The 5097-nt window shown below is 41.8% G+C and overlaps 1 long non-coding RNA gene across 1 annotated transcript; it reads right to left on the reverse strand.

The window, feature by feature from the left end:
• Positions 1 to 417: 417 nt before the first annotated feature.
• LOC119365462 lies at positions 418 to 4971 on the reverse strand. The gene is made up of 4 exons (XR_005175541.1): positions 4079 to 4971; positions 2335 to 2441; positions 1632 to 1772; positions 418 to 1186 (listed from the first exon to the last, which is right to left on the reverse strand). It is a non-coding gene; the product is annotated as an uncharacterized LOC119365462 (long non-coding RNA).
• Positions 4972 to 5097: the final 126 nt, after the last annotated feature.

A 5097-nucleotide genomic window follows, 5' to 3' on the forward strand; every position in this document is an offset into this window, starting at 1 on the left:
TATATACTAGGACAACATCCGTGCGTTGCAACGGGACATGCCTATTCTGTGCAACACCAATCAGTTACAAATAAGAAGTAATTTTGACAACATGACTTATCTCCAAAATAAAATAAAATGCAGTAGTCATAATAGTCCTGCGGTGATGGATAAATGAGGAAACAGACTTTGATTTCCTGCCATAATCGACTTACACTGGCTCCAAATCGACATACAAGGCCCTTGAAACGTGTTGAATGCATCCGTTGCAACCCGGCCCAACACAGCTATCACTACGAAAGGATGGCACAACTTAGGATTGGGCAACATAAAGCAGGACTTTATCGTTGTTACAAACCAAGACACTTGTTAGTATGAAATTCAGAGAAGATTGTTTTAGGAAAGTAAAAATAATACTGGGTGCACTATCAATTCATAAAAGTACCCAGATGCCTACTAAAATTAAACTGGATCAACAAATCATCTAGCAAAAATCCCTGAACATTACACCTTTTCATCATTCGCCAATTCAATTATGAAAAAACAAATCATCAATCAATGATATGAAATAGTAGCAGTATGCTGCATTTGGGCTATAGTTTCTGCAGCTGATGGAGCAAGTGCAAAAGATACCCAACACTCCACACGGCAAGGCACATCTTATTCCCTATTTTAGCTTTTGGACCAAGACCACACAGAGAGACCCGTCGTCCATGGCAAGAACTGTCCTGGCAAGGATTGAAAAGATTCAAGGCCCTACAATGGCGATGGATCCCAGTGCTAGCTAAATATGTCTTCTAATCTACTGAATGCCTGAATGCAATGCCCTAATCACGGAGCGGTGACTTTTGAATGTGATGCACTAATCTCACGACTCCTCATGTGGAGGCGGCAGATTAGCGTGCCAGGCCGCCACCGACGTCCGAGCTCTATGCAAACTTGTGGGATCCTGGGGGAGTGAGCGCCCAGGATAGTACAGCACCTATGCATACACACACACACCAGTACAAGAAGTTCTTCGAAACGTCGCAGAACAGCGGATCAAGCCACCGTGTCGACCGCCGAGCCCTCCTTCCACGCTGCCGCAGATCAGTCGGTCGCCCCGTCATCGTTGACCGAGCTCTCCATTAGTGCCACTGTAGAGAAGCCTGCCACATCGCCGCGCCAAGCTCTCCATCCGACCCACCACATAACTTTGCCTTGTACTCTAAGAATATAATAGTTAGCAAATCAATTGGTTGTCAAGAAATAAACAAGCGACTGTCTTCTGTATATTAATGTCAGTTGTTCAATGAAGATGGCTGTGCATTGTGGAATTACTCCACTCAAAATACTGGAATGCCCAAACTGAAGACCTAGACACCTAACAACTATTTTATAGAGAACCCCACATAGTTCTTTTATAGAGAACTTCGCAAACCTCGACTAATATATATCATGCAGGGAAAGTATCAATCATATATATCTTCAGAATCCCCATACACATCAAGAAGCATTATATCCCTTTTCTTACTGTTAAATCATTCTTATTTCCTCCTTGAACCAAACTCGCCATGCCTATATCCTTCGAGCCAAGGGAATATTGTACTATGCAGAGGAGAAGATTAACACTCCATATTGAGAGAACAAATCAAGTTTAGTATAGGTGGTACCAGTGCCATGTTTGAGATCATGTCGTCGCTGCTGAACCTTGTACTATGTCATCTAGCAGAACACGTAATTCCTTTGCCTCGTATATATTTCCCTTGATGCATGGATGGAGCTGAACATGCCCTGAACTCTGCTCTCCTTTCCTGTTTTGACTTCAATAAACTTGAGTACATAGTATTCACACTACTACTACTGTTCAACATATAATTGATATTTTACTGTGTGAAAAGAAATTAAGTCAAGACCCTGAAGAATGCTACAAAAATATCTAAATGTCCACAGCGATGTTCTTAAATTCTGGACAAAGCTTGTAACCCAGATGTAGATTTCAAGCTGGAAGTTTTATGCACAATCCTTCATATGTTTGGCAAGAAAAATAATATCAATGAGCTTCTAGCTTCTGCACCAACGAATATATACCAGAATCTAGCCTTTTGTAGCCAACCAAACCTAGAAAACAAAGTTTAGAGGGGGGTGGGAGGGGGAAATAGTCTGTCCACTTGCTCTGTAACATTAGGAGCCATGATACGCCAGTTTTCTGCTCAACTATTCGAAATATAAACCACTTTTACTACTGAGTGCCAACTCGAGAAACAAAATCTCATATGTCATCTTACAACGTAGCAGTAAGCGTTAATTAAGAAGCAATATCTCATATTGTGTAGCTAGAGGAAATGAACATATCAGTCATGAAAGTTGACTCACAGTATTCTTCCTGGGGGCATCCAGCCCTAGTTGATAGCAAGAATTCTTCATGCAATCTTCTCCTTGTTGGTCATCTTTCCACACGTCACCTATGACATAGTCATAACCTGCACGGGCGAGTGCCAAGAACCCAAAGTTCAAGATCAAATTAAATTAATTGCCAAATAACAACTTAGAACTTGTGAAGAAGCACAAAATGCTAGAGTCCAGAAATAGAGGCAGATTAATTCTACTAAAGTTTTAAGATATTGAAATATTTTTGGTTTGATAACATGTGAATAGAAATTTCGAAAAAATGGTGGCAAGTCATACAACAGACAGATAAATTTGTCCAAGAACTGATCCTCCATGTCCGGAGAGAACAATCACAGCTACATGGAAGATTTCAACATGTTTAATTGAAAAACTTTGAGCATATTAACATCCTCCGAAGTCTGAATCTCTCCACCTTCCACTCTATGGGCATTGTCTTCCATGCGATAAATGTAACTACTTCGCATGAAAGGTATAATATAAACTCCCAACAGAAGGTCAGAATTAACATGTTCAAATCCTGCACTTGTATTGATGGACAAAAGGTTCATGACTTGCACACAGACAACTCTTGTGGGCAAGAAAGGGACCCATTCGTTGCTGCTTCTTTGTTTCTCTTATCAGCTTTTGCTAGGACTGAACTAAAGAAGAGGTCATTTAGATTCAGAACCTAAAACCTTGCTCGTTGTAGAATCCTTCTCTGAATTCCAAACTTTTTGCAAGAGCAGTCATTGTAGATCATAATTTACCATGTGATTCATCGGAAAAAGAAAAGGAATGGAAAAATGCCATGCTACAAACATAATATAACTGAATATCGCATTGTCATATACAGTACGGATTATAAGACACATAGCTCTAATATCATCATTTTGCAGAGGGAAAGGCTTTAGACTTTTAGTGCATTAACATCAAAAGATAGCACTAACAATAGAAAAGAAGTGGCTTATATTTAGAGAAGTAGAACATAAATAAAAGGGAAGCAATATACATAAATAGCAAGATATTCTATGATACACACACACATCAGGTTTCTGATGGTCCACACAACATCAGAAATAACAATATATATCTAGAAAAGAACTATGTAGGGTTCTGTTTTCTGATCAATTGAGAAAGCCACAGCCTCCTTCCCACGAGAGAGCATGATCCATGAATTGCAGCAGCTAGCCACTGCAACATGAGAGGATCATAGTAGCTCGGCAACCGTCGGTGACCCAAGTGCAATGTAACTAACTGCTTGTGTGACCTTAATATGATTTAAATTGATGTACCCAATATGTTTGTCAAGAAAAATCCGAAAACAAAACTGCTTGTGCGACCATACGGATTAAATTGCTGAATCTCAGTATAGTGGAAAAGATATTAATAACCTACAGGGTAAGATTTCCAATCCTAATGTTTGCTAGCATGCATAACAATGTGACTCCCAGCATGCACCAACAATACGAAAAGATTAGAGCTGGAAGACATCTGAATTCCTAATACAGAGAACATGATGAGCAAAAACTAATTCAAGTTGAACAGAACCAAATCCTACAGCTCACCCATCTTATGAGGTAAGGGTTCCTGCTTCCAAAATATAATTTTCTTTGCAAATTCAGATGACCATTATAAGAATAATTAATACATGGCATGGCCATAAATTATATCCGGAACAAAATTTGTTGAAGCAAGAACTTGAGCAACTATTTCCAACTGTGTGGGTTACCTCTGATCTCTGTGGGGATGAGAAGGTCCTCAGTGAAGGACGAAGCGGCCACAGTGGATCCATGACCTGAGATGGCATCCTGTAGATGCCAAACCATAGAATATAGAGCATGTTTGCCAAAAGATCGCAGCACCTCCGATAGCTCAATTTGGTCGGATGAAGGTAAACAACAATTAAAACTAAAAAGGCGCAACAAAGATAAACGGAAAAAAGGTGCATGGAGGTGATGTGTCTAGGCAAAAAAAAAGGTCAACACCTAACTGTAACTTCTTCATACAATTAAAGAAAATCTGCAGATATACATTTGTCAAGCAATAGGAGTCGGCGTACCCATGTGTCTTGAGACTCCACATGATGTAAATTAATTAGCAAACCATTATTCTAGTAACCTGGTTCACTCCCACCATCATAACATGCTTTGAATCATATGGAAGGAGATTTAGTCTCATGATGTATTCATGTGAGAGTTTACCTTAAGGATCTGTGACTGAAACTGGCTCGGACAAACACACAAACACCTTGTGTGCAAAAAATAACTGAGAACATACACAAACACATGCTCGTCCAAATTTGAGGTGGAGGGCGGTGCAGAGGGGACGGCCAGGTCGCCGACAAGTGCAACGACGCCCAGCTCGCGGTGGCTCTGGTCGAGCGGCGAGCGCAAGCCCTCCTGGGCGGCGCACAACAAGGAGCTTGGGCGCGCGGGAGAGAGGAGGAGCTCGGGCATGCGGACGCGGGGCAGAGGGGGAGCTAAGGTGGAACGGTGGTGCAGGGTGCTGCCATTACCGGCGTCGTCCGGCGGCCGGCGGTCACCGGATCGAGCGCCGCGCGGGCCGCGGGCCTCCTGGTGGCTGGGATCAGGAGGCGAGGGAGAGAGGAGAGCCCGTGCAGCCGCGCTCGTGTCTATTCACTTTTTTCATTTACAACCCCGGATGAAACGGTTTTTCACTTTAAAATAGGGATTGCGGGTTGATTTCTTAGAAACAGAGGGACTTTGATGCAAAATTACTGACGTACGA

This window comes from Triticum dicoccoides, chromosome 2B (assembly GCF_002162155.2).
Source record: "Triticum dicoccoides isolate Atlit2015 ecotype Zavitan chromosome 2B, WEW_v2.0, whole genome shotgun sequence".
In the NCBI taxonomy this organism is placed as follows: domain Eukaryota; kingdom Viridiplantae; phylum Streptophyta; class Magnoliopsida; order Poales; family Poaceae; genus Triticum; species Triticum dicoccoides.